The sequence below is a fragment of the Periplaneta americana genome, chromosome 8 (genome assembly GCF_040183065.1).
Source record: "Periplaneta americana isolate PAMFEO1 chromosome 8, P.americana_PAMFEO1_priV1, whole genome shotgun sequence".
NCBI classification, from domain to species: domain Eukaryota; kingdom Metazoa; phylum Arthropoda; class Insecta; order Blattodea; family Blattidae; genus Periplaneta; species Periplaneta americana.
In genome coordinates, this window is record NC_091124.1 from 36,612,866 (window position 1) to 36,635,422 (window position 22,557).

Consider the following 22,557-nt stretch of genomic DNA (forward strand, 5'->3'; position numbering starts at 1 on the left):
AACATCGTATTAATTTTGAATGGTTATGTATTTTAAATGTGACGTTAAATAAAGAGCTACTGTATACCTACAATAATTAACATCGCATTAATTTTGAATGGTTATGTATTTTAAATGTGACGTTAAATAAAGAACTACTGTATACCTACAATAATTAACATCGCATTAATTTTGAATGGTTATGTATTTTAAATGTGACGTTAAATAAAGAACTACTGTATACCTACAATAATTAACATCGCATTAATTTTGGATGGTTATGTATTTTAAATGAGACGTTAAATAAAGAACTACTGTATACCTACAATAATTAACATCGCATTAATTTTGAATGGTTATGTATTTTAAATGAGACGTTAAATAAAGAACTACTGTATACCTACAATAATTAACATCGCATTAATTTTGAATGGTTATGTATTTTAAATGTGACATTAAATAAAGAGCTACTGTATACCTACAATAATTAACATCGCATTAATTTTGAATGGTTATGTATTTTAAATGTGACATTAAATAAAGAGCTACTGTATACCTACAATAATTAACATCGCATTAATTTTGAATGGTTATGTATTTTAAATGTGACGTTAAATAAAGAACTACTGTATACCTACAATAATTAACATCGCATTAATTTTGGATGGTTATGTATTTTAAATGAGACGTTAAATAAAGAACTACTGTATACCTACAATAATTAACATCGCATTAATTTTGAATGGTTATGTATTTTAAATGTGACGTTAAATAAAGAGCTACTGTATACCTACAATAATTAACATCGTATTAATTTTGAATGGTTATGTATTTTAAATGTGACGTTAAATAAAGAATTACTGTATACCTACAATAATTAACATCGTATTAATTTTGAATGGTTATGTATTTTAAATGTGACGTTATATAAAGGACTACTGTATACCTACAATAATTAACATCGCATTAATTTTGAATGGTTATGTATTTTAAATGTGACGTTAAATAAAGAACTACTGTATACCTACAATAATTAACATCGCATTAATTTTGATTGGTTATGTATTTTAAATGTGACGTTAAATAAAGAACCACTGTATACCTACAATAATTAACATAGCATTAATTTGAAATGGTTATGTATTTTAGTTCTAAATGTAACGTTAAATAAAGAACTTTATCTATAATAATTAACATCGCATTGATTGTTAATGGTTATGTTCAAAAGTGTTTCCGTGGTTTAAAGTAACGTTACTAAAAATATAGGTATATAACTACAATAAATATGTCATCGATTCTGAACTAGGTGTTCAAATTGGAATTTCAATTGCAATTAACACCTTATTGCTTTTGTACGTTAGCTGTATCTTAAAGAGATGTTAAATAAAGAAGTACAATTGAAATTAGCATGTCATTGATTTTTATGGCTTGTGTAGTTTTTAAAGATACGTTAAATAAAGATTTACAATTTTCAATTTATTGATTTTCAATGGTCTTGGTAGTTTAAAGTCACATTAAATAGAATTTCACGATTACATTTATCACATAATTGTTTCTAAATGGCTTCTGCACTTTAAAAGAGACACTAAATAAAGAATTACAATTACAATTATCATCTTATGTTTTATGAATGGTTTCTGTAGTTTACGGTGTTAAATAAAGAATTATTACAGTTGCAATAATCATCTCATTATCTCTGAATGACCTCTGTATTTTGAGAAGAGCGTTAACTGAAGAATTAAAATAATTAATCACTGAAATCATTATAAAATACATCTATAGTTTCAAAGAAACTATAAATAAGAATTATTTTACAAAAGTTTCTCTACTGTTGTGTCCATGAAAAATATCTTGCTTCTGTCCTTGTACATTAATAATTTATATTGGAATATTTCTTTTTTTCTGTCTATTCTGCAATTCCGTATATTTTATAGTACTGTTATAAAATAATGTAGCCCATGCTTACTGTGTAAATGAAATTATATCATTAATGAAAAAATATACTTAAGAGGGGAGGTACACCAGTGGCCTGTAAACATTTAGTGAAATTCCTTTTTTAATATATCTCAGCTACTAAAAGAGCTAAATGAATAAAACTTTTCATGCTTAATATACATACATTACACTTTATAAAACACTATTCAGAATATTAAAATAGTTAATAATTACCTTGTAAAAATAATATAAAATTTGCATAATTGTTTTACACTCGTAAAGCATTTACATAATAAAATATACAATTAATTAAATATCTGCGTGATTCTTTTACTGAAATGTTTTAAAGATTTACATCGACATCATTGTCCAGGATCTATTCCATAGTTCTTCAATAAATCTGTTTCTTTCTTAACCGTTAACTTCAATATTAAAGTTTCTAAAAATTTTTATTAAGAAAAAAATATTTCCTGGAGGAATAGTTAAAAGATCATAGACTATGTTGTTGATGTAGGTCTTTAAAACATTCCAGCAAAATAATCATGCAAATATTAATGAATGAATGAATTAATTAATTGTATATTTTATTATATAAATGCTTTACAGTTGTACAAAAATTACGCAACTTTAATATTATTTTTACAGGTAATTACAAACTATTTCAATATTCAGAATAGTTTTTTTATAAAGTGTAATATATGTATATTAAGCACGAAAAGCTTTGTTCATTTATCTCTTATAGTAGCTGAGATATAAAAAAATAAATTTCACTAAATTTTTTTCAAACCAATGGTGTACCTCCCTCCTTAATTTTAAGAATTACGTAATGACTAACGACGCGTTTACCGAGATGCGTATGATATATTACGAAAGAGCGGAATGTCCACTCGAAGTGCATCCTAATGGAAAGCTGGGAATTTTTGAAGGATGTATATGGCAACTGAAACATTTTTCTTTGGCACTGACTGAAAAAAATCAGAAGGTCAAGAAGAACAGGAATCTCCAGTCTTCGCTTCCCATGAAGTCTATTTTCAAAGACAGGCTCACTTTCTGATCAACTCTGAGATAAGTCCTTGTCATTAAATGTAGTGGGTGAATGGATGAACGGATTAATCCGTTAATGAGTAAACGACTGTGGATGAAGAAAGAAATAATGTGTCAATCCTCACGTATGAGAAGAGATAATGGAAATTACTAAATATTTAGGAAGTTGAGTCGATGAATAAATTGTCGAATGAAATAATGAATTCATGAATAGATGGCTGAGTGGGAAAATGGTTGAAATAATAATCCGTCGAATAAGTAATTCCATGAATAATTGGGCGATTGAATGAATGAATGAATTAATTAAATAATTAATCCTCCTGCTACCAAAAGAGGTAATAGGACTACACCACTCATGATTTTTCAATATTATTTTCATTTTTATAGATTTTTATTTTTGAAATTCCATGTATTTGTCTGTTATATGTATACTAATATTTTGAAATAGGTTTAACATAAATAACTAATATACAGTAGTGGCAAAAAAACCGGTCCGACCCTTGTAGCTGATTTCAGAGCTTTGTTCACTCCAGAGCACGATAGACTGGTAACTAAGACTTTCGTGGTTCGAATCCTGCCTGGGAAGGAAACTTTTTTTTTTTTTTGTTCCTTATTCAAATTTATTCCCAATACTTTTCGATTGCTGGTAAAATTCATGTTCTGGGAATAATAAGTTAATTAAGTAGTAAAATATCGCTGCAATCGAAAAGTATTGGGAATAAATTTGAGTAAGGAACAAAAAAAAGTTTCCTTCCCAGGCAGGATTTGAACCGCAAAAATCTTAGTTACCAGTCTATCGTGCTCTCGAGTGAACAAGTCTCTGAAATCAGCTACAAGGGTCGGTCCGGTTTTTTTTTTGCCACTATTGTACATTAATAAATAATTCTCATTATTCAAGTGGAGTGTTGTTGTTATCCCTTTGATAGTCTGTGTCACGAAAATTTCAAGATATAAAATTCAATAATTTGTAGCTTAATTTTGTACTTGTTTGTGTTTGTCTGCTTCCGAATTATTTTATTTTCTGTTATTTATATCATTACTCATATTGTTATGTATATTATGATGGGTAGGCCTATCATGACTTTTGATTCCAATTTTTGTTTAATTTTATTTCTGTGTGTTATGGTTATTCTAAAAGTAATTTTGTCAGGAATAATTATTAGTGGCGTCTTTTCCCGAGATATTCATTGTAGTAGTGTTCGAATATTTGAATTTCAACACATTGTTTTCTTAGATTGATATCTTTGTTTATTAGTTTTAGATTTTTTTCACTAGTTTTAAGTATGTTATTTTATTATAAACAACAAAATTGTTTTGGAACGCTCATGGTTCTATAGGCTAGAACTAGAAGGTATTCGAATATTTAAATTTCAACAAATAACTGAAATGATTTGCAATTTATATTACAGTACTGTTACTTTCATTGCTTGTATTGTTTTCCATCCCGTCAAATCTATAGCGTTGAGGAGTTTGACTTGAAGTGGAACGGAGGCAAGTTAAACTTTACTGATAAGTTTTCTCATAGTGTCACTAATAACATATTTGAAGTTCATTCATTTTAGTATATGTACGTTTTTAAATGGGAGTATAAGGGTACGGTGCATCAGTTATTCATAGATTTCAAAAATGCATATGACTCGGTTAAGAGAGAAGTTTTATATGATATTCTCATTGAATTTGGTATTCCTTTTTTTTTTTTTTAATCTGAAAGTTAGGATTTATAAAACAATTATATTACCGGTCGTTCTTTATGGTTGTGAAACTTGGACTCTCACTTTGAAAGAGGAACATAGGTTAAGGGTTTTTGAGAATAAGGTGCTTAGGAAAATATTTGGGGCTAAGAGAGATGAAGTTACAGGAGAATGGAGAAAGTTACACAACACAGAACTGCACGCATTGTATTCTTCACCTGACATAATTAGGAACATTAAATCCAGACGTTTGAGATGGGCAGGGCATGTGGCACGTATGGGCGAATCCAGAAATGCATATAGAGTGTTAGTTGGGAGGCCGGAGTGAAAAAGACTTTTGGGAAGGCCGAGACGTAGATGGGAAGATAATATTAAAATGGATTTGAGGGAGATGGGTTATGATGGTAGGGACTGGATTAATCTTGCTCAGGATAGGGACAAATGGCGGGCTTATGTGAGGGCGGCAATGAACCAGTAAGTATGTAATATGTAGGGGAGAGTCGGGTAGTATCGGACAGCGGGTAATATCGGACAGTGAGTTTCTTTCATCTACCACACGATGATAGTACCTGATTGACATGGTTACGTTTCTGTGATGTCGCATAGAGAAACGTAACCATGTCATTCAGGTACTACCATATGGTGGCAGATGAAAGAAACGCACTGTCCGATATTACCCGATGTCCGATACTACCCGACTCTCCCCTACGTTTTTAACAAGATGGAACGGGACTTTTGAATCACTCTGTATTTTTAAAAAGAGGAAAATTATTTTACATTTTTACGTTTTCTGAGGTCCATATTCAATAATATATACATTGTTAAAAATTCCAAATGCTTAGCAAAGTTTGGTATATGTCTAGTATATTAGTTAATGGATTATAATAATTGCTGTTTAATTCTCCTATGCGCGCGTTAAAATCTCCAAAAATTAAAAACTTTGTGTTTCCTTTATTTAATTATAATGATTCTATTTCTTGACTTAAATGTAAGAAAATTTCATTATCATGATATTTTGAATTTTGTGGAAGGTTATATACCTATATCACTAATATCATATTTTTAAAATCGTTTTTTACAAACGTTTGTCTCTAAAACTTTGTTATATGATTTTGATGGGAATAATTGTATAACCTCCCTTAATAATAGTAAGTTGTAAAAACCTTAGTAGCAGTAGGGTTAATAGAGAATAAGTCGAGTGAATAATTTAACGACTGACAGAATTAATCGATTATTAAATTAATGTACAATATAATGAATTGAGAGTGAGTTAAAATCTCCAAAAATTAAAAAATTTGTGTTTCCTTCATTTAATGATAATGATTCTATTCCTTGACTTAAATTTAAGAAAATTTCATTATCATGATATTTTGAATTTTGTGGAAGGTTGTATACCACTCCTATCATAATTTTAAAATCTTTTTACAAATATTTATCTCTAAAAGTTTGGTATATGATTTTGATGGGGATAATTGTATTACACCCCTTAAAAGTAGTAAGTTGTAAAAAAAAAACCTTAGTAGCAGTAGGTTTAATAGAGAATATATCGATTAAATAATTTAATTACTGACAGAATTAATCGATTATTAAATTAATGTACAATATAATGAATTGAGAGTGCGTTAAAATCTCCAAAAATTAAAAAATTTGTGTTTCCTTCATTTAATGATAATGATTCTATTCCTTGACTTAAATTTAAGAAAATTTCATTATCATGATATTTTGAATTTTGTGGAAGGTTGTATATCACTCCTATCATAATTTTAAAATCGTTTTTACAAATATTTATCTCTAAATGTTTGGTATATGATTTTGATGGGGATAATTGTATTACACCCCTTAAAAGTGGTAAGTTGTAAAAAACCTTAGTAGCAGTAGGTTTAATAGAGAATATATCGAGTAAATAATTTAATTACTGACAGAATTAATCGATTATTAAATTAATGTACAATATAATGAATTGAGAGTGCGTTAAAATCTCCAAAAATTAAAAACTTTGTGTTTCCTTCATTTAATGATAATAATTCTATTTCTTGACTTAAATTTAAGAAAATCTCATTATCATGATATTTTGAATTTTGTGGAAGGTTGTATATCACTCCTATCATAATTTTAAAATCGTTTTTACAAATATTTATCTCTAAATGTTTGGTATATGATTTTGATGGGGATAATTGTATTACACCCCTTAAAAGTAGTAAGTTGTAAAAAACCTTAGTAGCAGTAGGTTTAATAGAGAATATATCGAGTAAATAATTTAACGACTGACAGAATTAATCGATTATTAAATTAATGTACAATATAATGAATTGAGAGTGCGTTAAAATCTCCAAAAATTAAAAACTTTGTGTTTGCTTCATTTAATGATAATGATTCTATTTCTTGACTTAAATTTAAGAAAATCTCATTATCATGATATTTTGAATCTTCTGGAAGGTTATGTACCACTCCTATTATAATTTTTAAATTGTTTCTACAAATATTACAAAGTTTGGTATATGATTTTGATCAGGATAATTGTATAACACCCCTTAATAGTAGTAAGTTGTAAAAAAAACCTTCGTAGCAGTAGGTTTAATAGAGAATATATCGAGTAAATAATTTAATTACTGACAGAATTAATCGATTATTAAATTAATGTACAGTATAATGAATTGAAATCTCCAAAAATTAAAAACTTTGTGTTTCCTTCATTTAATGATAATGATTCTATTTCTTGACTTAAATTTAAGAAAATCTCATTATCATGATATTTTGAATCCTTTGGAAGGTTGTATACCACTCCTACCATAATTTTTAAATTGTTTTTACAAATATTACAAAGTTTGGTATATGATTTTGATCGGATAATTGTATAACACCCCTTAATAGTAGTAAGTTGTAAAAAAAACCTTAGTAGCAGTAGGTTTAATAGAGAATATGTCGAGTGAATAATTTAACGACTGACAGAATTAATCGATTATTAAATTAATGTACAGTATAATGAATTGAAATCTCCAAAAATTAAAAACTTTGTGTTTCCTTCATTTAATGATAATGATTCTATTTCTTGACTTAAATTTAAGAAAATCTCATTATCATGATATTTTGAATCCTTTGGAAGGTTGTATACCACTCCTACCATAATTTTTAAATTGTTTTTACAAATATTACAAAGTTTGGTATATGATTTTGATCGGGATAATTGTATAACACCCCTTAATAGTAGTAAGTTGTAAAAAAAACCTTAGTAGCAGTAGGTTTAATAGAGAATATGTCGAGTGAATAATTTAACGACTGACAGAATTAATCGATTATAAAATTAATGTACAATATAATGAATTGAATGAACAGCGGAAAGAATAAGTCAATAATAAATTTTGTGGATGAGCTCATGTTGTAATGAATGATCGGCTTAGTAAAGAAGACTGGTAAGCAATGAACGAATGTATTAACCAGAGAAGAGAAGCAACTGAATGAGTGACCTTGATATATCTTCGTTGAAGGGTACGTCAAATTGTAATATAATATAGGCTGTTTCTTGCCGATCTTCAGATGTCTCCCTCGCGCAATGTTACATAAATATTACGAACACTGAAGAAACTAACAAGGCGGAAATGCTCTCCTCCCCTTCAGCACATACACCGCAGTCAATACACTCGGCTCATAAATTACGTAGAAAGTCGCATTTTATTCGCTTGCAACTTGTCTTTAATTGAATTAGGTTAATTAAAACAAGCGTGCTGCATGTCTGACAGCTAACGGCTTGTTAAATTCCCACATTGTGTTCTATGCTTGAATTTTATGTGCTAGACGAATGCATAAACGAGGGCAAAAACGCCTTGTTAGTAAGCACAGCGAAGGCAGGCCTTACTTGACAGAAAGAGGGACTTGGATAATTTCTACATTTCTAGCAATTATCTGCCTAATTTGAAATAAGATGGAATGGTGTAAGAACGGCAATACATGTTACTAGTTAAACTTTCATAAAATGTTTTTTTATGAACAAACTGTTCATGGCAGCAGTTCTGATATAGATTCTTAACGGTTTGAAGAAAATACGTAGTTACAGGTTCTACCAGAAGTTTAAGGACAATCTTTGACAGAGATGTTGCACTCCTGTCCTTATACTTTTGTGAAATCTTCTGATGTTTATAAAGAGACCAAATGCCTTAAAAAAAAGTCCACATTCCTAAATTTCGACCCATTTTCGCTTTTATTTTTTCAAGCAAGAAATCCAACCTTTTCCACATTTGTACCAGAGTCCACAATATTGTTTACTAAATGGAGGGAATAAGCTGATTGACCAGTATTAACAACTGCTAATGTTATGATGTAAATGGCAGTGGCGTTCCCCAGTCAATTTGCTGTGAATTTGAAACTCAAGAGAATTTTAGAAAATTACAATTTCTCCTAAAGAAAATAAATAAATAAATAAATCAGGATTTAAATGCCTTTCAGATATTTCTAACTCTATGCCAAAATTCGTTGATCTAAATACATTCATTCTGGAGTAATTATTTTTTTCTCACAAAAAATGCAGTTTTTCAGTAAGTTTTCAAAACAGAAAAATTGTTATATAGGGTAGACCAGGGTATTTGTAAACACTTTTCACTGATTTCGAATATGTTTCAACATTACACAACCCTCAGTAACGGTAAGCATGACAAAGAAACTTTGTGTTATTTTTAGATCTTTCTTTTAGAACTTTCTTGTGTTATTTTTAGATCTGAAAATGGGTTTAAAATAATAAGGTTGACTTTTTCATCTTTTAATTGCTAGTTTACATTTACCCCACCTGTTATATTTACTCCTTTGAGAGGGGTAATTGTAACCACCAATTTTTGCACGGGCTATCAGACACTGAACATTTTTTGTTCTGTTTCAGAAGAAAGAGCTGTACCTCTTCCAACTCCAATTTTGGTCACTGGTACATTTCGTCCCTTTAACCTATGATATATGACGGATATAGGAACTCAGTATCTCTCCTGAGCTTCACGATAACTGTAGTTACCATTTTTCACATCTGTGACAACCCTCTCTAAATCCTCTACAGTGTAGTTGGGTGGGGGTTTCTTTCTAATATAATATCTTGGCATTTTGATCACTGAAATGTACGAAATGTAACCATAGTAAAACATGTTTACAATTATCCCCAAGGAATTAAAACTATGCGGCAAATGTAAACACGTCAAATTTAATGAACTGAGGTTATGGGAGATCTCAAAATGTTAACTACTATACATTACTCAAAAAACCAACATATTCTTAAAAAAAATATCACTGTACGTTTACTTACAATGCCAAAAATGAAGGTGAAGCAAAATTCTTTCTCAACTTTTTTTGTAGACTCTTACAAAGCATTCGTTCACAACTAAACAGTTACTCCTATTTGGCGCCAAACTGCTTTGTAGGTTAGCCAACATGTTAATTTAAACATTCCCCCGAATTAAAATTTTTTATATTGACAGTTTTGTATTTCTCACAGCGTTTGTTTACAATTACTCCCTGTTCACAATTACCCTCATCTACCCTGATCACCAGCTTGAAAGATGGAGAGATTGGGTTTGAAGTAAAAAAACTTCATTTTTCACAGGCATTTGGTCCCTTTATAAACATCAGGAATTTCACATACATATAAGGACAGAAGTGCAACATCTCTTCCGAAGGGGTGTCCTTAAACTTCTTGTAGAACCTGTATATCCTTAGAGCTTGCTAAAATGACGATTATTAGACAAATATCCAATAGGCCTATAATACAAGGTCCTAAATCTGTATGACATATAGGTCTACATAAATAACGTGAAAGTCTCCATAATGTTATCTTAAATATCCATAATATAAATACTGTATTTTATAACGAAAATTAAGCATGGCAATTATTTTTAAAATTTCAATTTATATTCTCCACGTCTTACTAAATTCCAAGTCTCAGATGCATAAGAAAACATAGGAAGGATTATGCTCTAGAATATGTGTAAATTGGATTTATTTTCACGATGTTGAAATTACTGAAAATTTGGACACATTTGGATTACTCACCCTCAAGACGAACCACAAGTCATCAGTGAAGCAGCTATCAGGAGACTCGTTCTGCGTCTGAAATAAATGTAATAGACTTGAATTCTAACCAAACAATCATTTAGTAAGCAAATGACGATGCTTGAAGCTTGAACAGTGTGTGATACAAATTCAGTTTAGTGTAGAGGATGGTTAAACTATCATTGCTGCAATGACTTAAATTCGAAATTAATTTTAAAAAATTGTTGCCCAAATTTTGAAAAAAAAAAACAAAAAACAAATAGAATACAGTAAATCATTGAAATGGATATACCTCAGCTATTTTTAAAAATAAAATTCAAAATTTTATTACATTACTCCTAAAAGCACATTATTTAAAAATGTCTGTAACACAATTTGATATTGGCTTGCAAAATGTTTAGATAAACAATTACATCTTAAGAATAAATTTTACAGGTAGGCCACCAGCTTTTATATAAATGTAGATACATATTTTCAAGTGCAACAAAATTATAAATTTCTGATCCAAAGAAAAGTTTTATAATTTAGCCTAAAAAAGTGTCCATCAAATATTACGTACGTAGCATTAGTATTTCCGAAGATATGTACCTTTTTCTGTGGAATAAGGCAAAAAAAATTCAAAGTTACGGAAAACTGCAATAGTAATTTAGTGTAATTTAAAAACCCTGTACACGAGAGCTTTAAAATGACATCACTGTAGCTTACAAAGACATACATGTAACCTAATGTATTTTTCATATATAGAAAAGTATTGCAAATGTAAAATAATTAGAGAATTTACTGTTATTTTTCGCCAGCTTTCTCCAATCTTACCTATTTTCTGCCTTCCTCTTCGTTTTCTCATATGATTCATATATCTTAATGTCGTCAATGATCTGATACATTCATTCTACTGCGAACTCTTCTCCCGTTCTCCATTCCTTCCAGTGCATCCTTCAGTAGGCAGTTTCTTCTCAGCCATGACCAACTCAATTCCTTTTCCTCTTCCTGATCTTTGCAGCAACGTTCTTTCTTCACCTACTCTTTCCAACACAGCTTAATTTTTTATTCTCTCTGTCCACTTCACAAGTTTCATTCTTCTCCATATCCACAACTAAAATGCTTCTATTCGTTTCTCTTCACTTCGTCGTAATGTCCATGTTTCTGCCTCATACAATGTCACACTCCATACAAAGCACTTCACTAGTCTCTTCCTTAGTTCTTTTTCCAGAGATCCCCAGAAAATGCTCCTTTTTTATTAAAAGCTTCCTTGGTTATTGCTATCCTCCTTTTGACTTCCTTGCAGCAGCTCATGTTACTGCTTATAGTACACCCCAAGTATTTGAAGCTGTCCACTTGCTCTACTGCCTCATTTAGGATTCGCAAGTTTATCTTCTGTATTTTTTTCTTCCTATGACCATGCTCTTCGTCTTATTTGCATTTATCTTCATCCCATACTGCTCACAGCTGTCATTTAGCTCCAGTAGCATATTCTTAGTATCATCTCCTCTTCACCTAACAACGTCATATCATCAGCAAATCTTAAGCATTTTATTCTTCTTCGTCCTTCTATCACTCCTCCCTTGTTCTGAAAACAGTTCTTTACTAAATCCTTCAAGTAGATGTTGAACAGGGTAAGTGATAAAGGACATTCTTGACGTACTCCTGTTCCAATTTCACTTTCTGACATTTCTTCTCCTATCCTGACTTTTACTCGTTGTTTCATATAAAGATTACTGAACTGTCTTCTCTCTTTCCAATCCACACCAATTTTCTTTAGGATTCCCATCAGTTTATTCTAATCCACTCTGTCAAAGCCTTTTCTAGGTCCACAAATATTACATACACTACTTTATTCTTCTCTAGGTATCTTTCGTCGATTGTCCGTAGCAGTCCAATTGCATCTCTCGTATCTTTTTCCTTCCTGAAGCCAAACTGTTCTTCTTCCAATTGTTCTCCCATCTTAGAATATAAACGTCGATTCAGTATTCGCAAGAGAATCTTCACCGAGTGCGATATTAGACTGATAGTCCTGAACTCCTTACATTTCTTGGCAATATTTTTCTTCGATACTGGAATCAACTCTGTCTCCGTAAAATCTTCGGGCCATATAGTTGTTTAATTCTATAACATAATCTTACATGTCACTTTTGCTTATGAATATGTTTCTTTGTTCTAAAAAATAAGTGTCCTTATTACCTTCACTGCAGGTAATAGCGCCAGTATGCATCATACTGTGACAGCCGGGAGTCGATCGTGCGTCCCACAGAGGGCGGGGAGCGCGAGAGACGAGCAGCGCGGCCAGGGAGGTTGCGCGCGCATCTGGTGCATGGGCATTTGCGGTGTGGTACGAAGCAAAGGGGACGCAAAACTGTAGGTGTTTCGCTGTGCGAGGTGAAGGGGGGGGGGACGAAACCTCCCGAACAGAATCGTCCAGGAAGAAGCAGCGAGAACAGAAGTATGTAGACGTAGAAATTTCTAGCATCGTAGTTTCTGGAAACTATGGTTTGGTGATAAGAAGGAGACGCGAAGAAGGAGCCAGTCAGTAGTTGTTGGTATTGACAGCGAGTTCAGCTGCGCCCAGGAGTCTAGGGTTCGACACGCGAGTGAACTTGAGCAGCGTCCAGGCGGAAGAAACGCGGTTGGAAGTCTTGAGTTCGAGTGCAGTGGATTGTCTCCAGAAGTTTTGAGTTCGAAGTTCAGTGGACTGTCTCTGCAAGTCTTGGGTTCGATATACGGTGAACTTGAGTGAATGAGCTAGAAGAACTAGCTAAGGCAAACGAACTGTGAACTGAGAACTGACAGTTTTGTGTTGTAAATAGTGCTTTGTGAACATTAGTTGAGATTAGCAGTACATTGTTGTTCTCTATAATCCAATTGAATTGTCATTGTCGTCTGTGGAGTGCAATAACGAATACTGTGTTGATGTGTGGAGTGAAATATCCATTGTTGACGGGAGTGTTCTAAATTCAGTTATAGAAAGTCATTATTGTTGTGAATAAAAGTTACATCATTGTTCTAAAAAAGTCACAATACTTTTATTTACTTGCATTGTTGTAAAACCTTGTCACAATTGTAATTTCTGAAACGTTCATTACATATACAAACGATCAACACCTTAAAAGATCAATATTATTGTCCGTATTTCAGGTCAGTTGTAACCAATTTTTTGAATTGATGGCGTTAACTTAATATCTTCACTTACCCTTACGCATAAAGAAACAGTGTCGTACACGGCCGTCTGCTGTCTGCCGTCCATTTATCTGGTCCCCACTCGTCGATGTCCGAGAAAGAACCACTCGCGCCAGCCTCGTTAGGCAGGCTGCTTCTCTCTCGCCGATAGAATTCCATTTCAATTTCCTGAGACTGATTGAATTTTATAGTCAAAGCTAAATATTTTATTTCTGCGACAACAGTAAAGGCAGCCAAGTGGTGTGGCGGATTACACCCGCTTAATGTTACGGCGGGCTCTCGCCCGAACGGCTCAACAAGTGACTGCTGTTCTCTTTTATGAGGCGCGTGAATTAATCAGGCCTTACTTCCAAACCCGGCGCGGGATTATACCTTGATTAACGATAAACACTCGATATGGATTATTGGAATGGAAAGAAATGTACATTCCATATTCTGTACTCGATAGATATCGAACGATAACAGGATTTATCGATACATCATAGAATGTTATTCTCGTTAGTTTATTTTCTTTATTTTAGTAGGTTATTTTACGACGCTTTATCAACATCTGAGGTCATTTAGCGTCTGAATGAGATGAAGGTGATAATGCCGGTGAAATGAGTCTGGGGTCCAGTACCTAAAGTTACCCGGCATTTGCTTATATTTTGGTTGAGGGAAAACCCCGGAAAAAACCTCAACCAGGTAACTTGCCCCAATCGGGAATCGAACCCGGATCACCAGGTTTCGCGGCCAGACGCGCTAACCGCTACTCCACAGGTGTGGAATCGTTACTTTATATCTACTTAACACACGTCCAATGATTTGACAAACACAGTTCAAGTTTTCGTCCTAAATTATTTAATTCTCTTGTTAACACTTCTGCTAGGTTTATCTCACTGATAATTTTTCATCAGTAATCTCACTATAGGGTTTGATTTATCTAGAGAAAATCAAAACTCGAGTGGGATTTAATTGACTATTACACGATTAGAAGAAAGTATATAAAGATTAGAAGTAACAAAGTACTCCAATACAATAAAATATTAATTGACTTACGAAAATAAAACTGTCTTCAAACGTATTATTGTATCATCTCAACATTACGCTAGATGGCAGTAGTGAGTTATGATTAACTGTTTTCTTCTTATCAGTTGTGCAACTATGGAATCTTCATTGAACTCTGCGGACGGTTACTAGTCAAGAAGGCTTTGTTGATTCAGTTTCATTTTTATTAAAACATTAGCATTCCACTTCAATCATCCGGATCCCAGTAATCAACGTCACTTGACAGATGATTTTCAATAAATCTTAGTATTAAACAATCTCTGATACGTGACTATCCATAATATCATATAACAGAAGCTATAACAAACATAGCCTAAATAATATAAACGAGTGTTAGAAAAGTTTTAATTAGGGATGATGAAATAAACAAGAAACGTTTTAATTAACGATGATGAAATAAAAAATAAACATGAATAATTTTAAAAGAAATAATTATTCAAAGTACAATTTTCAAATTTGAATGTTTTAGTGGTTGGTGGTTCAGTTGATGTTATATTGGATGTGTGCGTAAAAGAAGTGAACTCGTTGATGTACATGGTGTATCCCTCAAATTATTCAGGATTTCCGAATGGTGCTCTACATTTATTTGTAAATAGGGTTTCAGGGAAGATGCATAGCTATGACCCGTGATCTTTATTAATTCTTGTTCTTGAATGCCAGTGCGAGTCATATTTGAAACTGCTGTGCAACGACTGGAGTGGTTTGTAATTTTCTGTTTTTTGGCGTCGAGACCAGCGCAGTTTGAAATGTTGGCAAACAAAGAAACAAATGCTAGGGTAGTGGCAAAAATAAACAAATGCTAGGGACGCGATAAAATTAAACAAATGCTAGGGACGCGATAAAATTGTGCGATAAGCAGCCATGATTTGTTGAAAGACGTCCTTTCGTATTGTTTTATTGGCCAAAAGTAGTGTGACGTAGTAAAAGTGTAATAGTCAATATTATTTTCAAGTTTCTGCATATGTGTTCTTTTTTTTATCTCATGTAAGATACCTGAAGGTAATATGGCCACCTAGTTTTTTTCATGACTGTGGTATTTACTAAATAAAAAATTGTTGTATTTGCATGAACTTTGATTCTTTATGTATACATAGAAAAATAATCAAATACTTTTCTTTAGACCAGAGTGTTTTGTTTTTTACATTTTGAAAAATCTTACATTGTGCACGTAATATGCTCATATGAAGGTAATATGGTCAGAAGAAAGAAAGTGCATTATTTTGGAAAGAAAAACATTTATTGATGATTAATGAAGTTTGGATTGAAAATAATGGTTCTTGGTTTCAAAAAAATATTCCAACAAATAATTTGTTACTAGGTCTACAAAACACTGCAATTTGAAAAAGAAAACAAAGTTAACAATACAAAAATGAAAAAAAAAGTAATGGGTATATGTGTGACAAATAAATAAGTCTTTTATGAGTCCAACACATTCCTTCTGCATGTACACCACCACGAGCAGTGTTACCACTAATTTTCGTATTTCCTTTGTAAATTTATAAATAGCCTGTAGGCTAAACTTAGATCATGGTACATATTTCTATGTTCGTAATACGGTTAAAATCTGCCCGTAGCATATACAGGGTGATTCACGAGGAGTTACCGCATCTTATTGACCTTATTTTCGAAGACATTTTGAGCAAAAAATGTGAAATAAACATGTGTCCTATTCTCAATATTTTCAGAGTTAAACTAGGCTAATTTGAAGTTGTTTATAAAATACCTTTTTCCATTAGTTTTAAGGATAAAAGAATATTGCAAATACAGAATTAACTATTCAGAAATATCATTTCTTTAATTCAACAGTATTCTGGAGCTAAAAATATGTTGCTAATTTCTTAGTTCCTTTATACAGATTTTTTTTTTTTCAAGTTTTAACTAAAAATTACATTATTCTTAAGAACTTTGTTACAAATCATACCACTTCTAGCGACATGTTCCTTTACAATTTAGTTTTGTATTCTAATGTACAGTCTTGAAGAGTTTACAAGAGTGTGGCGTGATTTGTACCAATTGTTGTGTTAAGAGCGTAAGAATAATGTAATTTTTTTATTTAAAAATCGAAAAAAAATATTCTGTACGAAGCAGCTATGGAGTTCACAAAAATACCAAATTAAAGAGGCTAAGTATATGATTATGTCTCTTAACCAGAATATTGTACGAAATGGAAATATAAAAATTGGACATTTATCCTTTGAAGAATGGAAAAATTCAAATATCTTGGGGAAACAATAACAAATATAAATGACATTCGGGAGGAAATTAAACCCACAATAAATATGGAAAAGCTTGATATTATTCGGTTGAGAAACTTTTATCATCCAGTCTTCTGTTAAAAAATTTTAAAGTTAGAATTTATAAAACAGTTATATTACCGGTTGTTCTTTGTGGTTGTGAAACTTGGACTCTCACTTTGAGAGAGGAACAGATATTAATGGTGTTTGAGAATAAGGTTCTTAGGAAAATATTTGGGGCTAAGAGGGATGAAGTTACAGGAGAATGGAAAAAGTTACACAACGCAGAACTACACGCAATGTATTCTTCACCTGACATAATTAGAAACATTAAATCCAGACGTTTGAGATGGGCAGGGCATGTAGCACGTATGGACGAATCCAGAAATGCATATAGCTAGAATGTTAGTTGGGAGGCCGGAGGGAAAAAGACCTTTGGAGAGGCCGAGATGTAGATGGGAGGATAATATTAAAATGGATTTGAGGGAGGTGGGATATGATGATAGAGACTGAAATAATCTTGCACAGGATAGGGATCGTTGGCGGGCTTATGTGAGGGCGGCAATGAATGTCCGGTTTCCTTAAAAGCCATTTGTAATTATGTAAGCCAATTAAAGAAATTATACTTCTGAACAGTTCATTCTCCATTCGTAATATTATTTTATCCTTAAAACTAAAGAAAAAAAGAAGTATTTTACATACAACTTCAAATTAGTGCAACTTAGAAAATATTGAGAATAGGACCCATGTTTATGTGACATTTTTTGCTCAAAATGTCGTTGGAAATATGTTCCTCGTGAATCATGCTGTATAATTATTATAACTCATGAATTATAGGAAAACACCAGGTACACATGACGAGTTCTTTTTTTTTTTTTTTTTTTCAGAACCTGACATGTCGAATATATGAAAATACACATGAGATGCCAAAAACTTACGCAGGCCTATCTGCAATAAACAATATTTTCTGTGGTGAAATATTAAAGATTATTACTTTTTTTTAAAATCGATTGATATAAATTTTCACCAAAGAAAAATCTTCATTTATTACAGAGACATATTTGTAGCATTTTCTGAAAATGGACATGTCAAACTTTGAAAAATAAAAAAAAAACTCCCCATGTAGTGGATCTATAGTCAGAAACCAGGCTATATAAACCGCATATTTCATTTGGTAATGTCCTCATCTTGTATGGAGCTCAAGGATGACACTTAAACCCTATTACAAGAAACAAAATTGTATATCCCTGGCATATGATATTAAAGTGGTACGCGTGACGTCATACGAGCGTAATGTGTAGGTAAATACATACGAACTTTTGTTCCCAGGTCCGAAGTTATGTGTTAGAATTGAAGACAATTCATTTGAATACATTAAACATTACTTGTGTTTCACATTTGTCCATTGTATGCAGAATACTGAGATGTGATCTGCATCCTATCCACGGGATTTAAATGACAGTGGGGTGAACCGATTCCCGCCCCCCGTCCCCACGCCAACAACAGTCTGTCCTATCTTACAGCACGCAACCCCGCTCACAACCCAACCCAGTGAAGAATATTTCACGTATTGGAGCTTAAATTGTTCCACATTTAGCGATATAACAGGTATTACCCATGAAAACAGATTTTACTCAGAATCTGACGAATTATAAAATTGGGTGTTTCATATCTTTATTCTTGCGGAGATCTGAAAACCAACGCTAGACATTCTCACTCCGATTATGTTTTCAGCGTGATACAACAACAAAGTTCAACAGAAAATACAGAAAGAACGCAAGACAGCCATTCCATGCAAACTGGGAATCCCAATGAAAAAGTCTTCTTCAGAAATATATGTTTATTATTAGTGTAAGACATATACAGGGTGTTTCCGAGGTGGTGTTACAAACTTTCAGGGATGATGGCGAAGGGCTCACGTATCAATTTGAGATAGGAACCCTGGTCCGGAAATGACCGAGTCGAAAGTTACAAGCAAAAATAGTTATGTGAAAATGAAATAATTTTATTCCTCTGTACACCTTATTTATGTGTAGGCCTATTTAGTGTATTGTATTGTATTGTATTGTATTGTACTGTATTTATTAACATTCCATGGTATTCATACATTGCTTCACAGCTAGAATATGGAACAAGTCAAAAAACTTAATACTATTATAAAGTCTTAATTTATAGTCACAGTCTAGATGAAATATATACAGATGAGATTTACAATATAGTCTACTAGTACAACGCATGCTTTTGGTATCAATTTCATGAAGCGTTATTGAATGTCATGAATTCACCTACAGAATAGAAGGCGTGAGAAATTAGGTACTTCTTTAATTTGGCCCTAAATAATCTTATGTTTTGAGTTTCATTTTTTATATCGATAGGAAGGCTATTAAAAAGTTTTACTGCCATATAACGCACTCCTTTTAGATAGCACGATAGACTTGCTGATGGAGTATGAAAGTCATTTTTTGACGTGCATTTATGCTAACTGTTGAATTAATTACAAAGTCACATCTGTACATCTTACACATACTGTATTCATCTGACGTTGTTTACGTTGTCTACTTACAGTATTCCATTCAGTGCGTTGTCTGAGGGATGGGGACAGGAAACTACACTAAAGCAATGCAGATAGCGTAATGTGTAACGGACATGGTCGGTCCTGATATGCACGTCTGTAGACAGCAGTGTATGTGTACAAGTTGCAATGTCCAGTCGATCAGTCCTAGTGAAATGGAGGAGTACACGAGAGCGGAATATGCAGAACTGATTTTCGAATACGGATGAGCCAATGGGAACAGTAGACAAGCTCACAGATTGTATCGGGCAAGTACCCACGTAGGAGACATCCGGCCCATACCATCTTTCCACGACTGTTCCAAATGTTAAGGGAAGGAGGGCACGTGGTGACAAATTACAATTCCATTTCCACACAACTATTTTTGCTTATAACTTTCGACTCAGTCATTTCCGGACCATGGTTCCTGATCTCAAATTGATACATGTGCCCTTCTCCATCATCTCTGAAAGTTTGTAACACCACCTCGGAAACACCCTGTATAAAGCTCTAAATTTAAATATTCTAATATTTTATTTTCAAAAGGAAAATATTTTACAAGTTTTATGGGCATTGAATCAAAGTGGTCTTGGCTAGGTAATGGGTACTTTTTGTTTCCCTAAAGTTTGCAGCACTTACTCATAGAGAGATCGGCTGTTAATGTATGTTTTTCAAGGAGCTATTGTTGAAGAAATATTTTGAGAGTCTTCACTGTTAATTCCAGAGCTCCAGGATCAAGGAACTTTTTACTCTGTACTACATTCTTTTTTGTCATTTATTTTAAGTACTGGATTAATAACAATTAGCAATCTTACAGTTCAAGTGAATATTTTGACTTAGAGATGTGGCAGTTGTTTCGAACTGGAAAAATGAAATGACATTAACTCATCTGTAACATCCGTGACAAAATGTAAAATCCGTAACATAGAAGATACAGCTTTAAAATATTTACCGATTATGTTTTTGTGAACTAACTGGATGCCATGAGATTTGCATAGCTTTCACATGGACACTATGAGAATGAATCTCTTTTTGCTTGAGGCAGAGACGTGAGTTTTACACTTTTTGTTAATAAGGCGTAAAGAGAGTTCACAAAAATCTTGTAACATCCGTGACGGAACATTTTCTTTATTTTCTGCAATAATAATAAACTTTATTCAAACAACATATTTTCTGTAAAATGATACTTATCTTCTAAATTCATTCTAATAATAAAAAGTTGACAAAAGTCATTTCATTTTCAACATAAAGAGTTTGAAAATAGTAAAAATGTAACAACATCCGTGGCATCTGGAATGGCTGAAGACAAGGGTCGTATGATCGTTTCTTTCTAAAATAAACCTCCAATTTCCCACCAAAATAGAGCTCAGGTCCTCTGAATTTGTAGCGGAAAACGTTCTCCTTTGAGCCTTTGAACGTTAATTAATTTGATATCTGTTATGATCACCAGAATCAACATCACTATTATCATCACCACTACCACCATAAATACAAACGATCTTTTTAATCTACGGAGGCTGTGCAGCACACTACCGGCGGGGTTAGGCCTAGGCAACCTAGGTTGCGGCAATTTCTAAGGGGGGGGGGCATTTTCTCTGTCTCTCTTCCTTTTTTTTTTCATTTTTATTTAACAGTGAAATTTCTTTTTAAAACAATTGTTGATAAATCTTTTCTTAAGTTTGTTCTTGAACACCTTGTGGAAGTCAGATATTGTTTTGTTATTACATTGTCGCGGCCGCGGCGAGAGTAAAAGAAAAGTGTGCAGCTGTATAATTACATTGTAATACCGGTATTACGGTATCACGTTATTTTACTACGAAACTACTTATATTTAACTGTTAGTATAAACAAGAATGCATTGTTGAAAATTTAATTGAAAGTGTGTTTATTATTTATCGCTATGAATAGTAACTACAACTCTCAGTTATATTTATTTATTTTATTGGGTTATTTTACGACGCTGTATCAACATCTAGGTTATTTAGCGTCTGAATGAAGTGAAGGTGATAATGCCGGTGAAATGAGTCCGGGGTCCAGCACCCAGCATTTGCTCGTATTGGGTTGAGGGATAACCCCGGAAAAAACCTCAACCAGGTATCTTGCCCCGACCGGGATTCGAACCCGGGCCACCTGGTTTCGCGGCCAGACGCGCTGACCGTTACTCCACAGGTGTGGACACTCTCAGTTATATATTTCCAATATAATATACAGGGTTTCTCTAAATTAGACAGACAAAATTAGGGAGCAGATAGATAACCTTCGTGGAAGCATATTTTGTTAAGGAACCCATGGGCTGCGACGCTACGTTTCAGTGCAAGAAGGAATTACAGGTCGGGATAAAGTAAGTAGGTATGTGCAAATAACAAGCGATTCTGTGTCACATGATTCTGTAATCCAAACAAAGAAAAATGCGTACAGAAAAAGGAAACCAACGACGCATTAAACTGTACTGAACATTACAACAGAATGAGTGCAGTATAAGTACTAAACTACGTAGACGAATAACACGGATAACAAGAGGTCGTACCAATGGAAGTAAACAAACGTGCTGTAATCGATACCAAATGATAACGGGCTCCGGACGTAAACAAACCGAGTTATAGTAGTAGTCTAGACATCGGATTTTTAGGCTCGTTTAGCGTAGGCTGAAACATACGTTCTTTAATGCACCTAGTTTTAAGCAATATCATAGCTCGAGAGTCTTTCGTGTTGCATACATTTAGGGATTTTTAGATAAAAGTTTTGCAACCTATCCTATCTGAGCCTAAAAATCCGAGGTCTGAATGACACACCCTCTTGGACTGAAAAGAGTGATTATCCGTTCCCGCCTTCTTGCAATGAAACGAAGCGTCGCAGCCCATGGGTGCCTTAACAAAATAAGCTT

At 32.9% G+C, this 22,557-nt stretch overlaps 1 long non-coding RNA gene across 2 annotated transcripts in view; it reads right to left on the reverse strand.

The window, feature by feature from the left end:
* LOC138704646 (uncharacterized) overlaps nucleotides 1-22,557 on the reverse strand; it is a 1,589,272-nt gene that overhangs the window by 361,880 nt on the left and 1,204,835 nt on the right. For both annotated transcript variants that reach the window (XR_011333384.1, XR_011333385.1), the window contains one exon: nucleotides 10,671-10,727. This is a non-coding gene — a long non-coding RNA (uncharacterized lncRNA). The remainder of the gene's footprint in view (nucleotides 1-10,670; nucleotides 10,728-22,557) is intronic.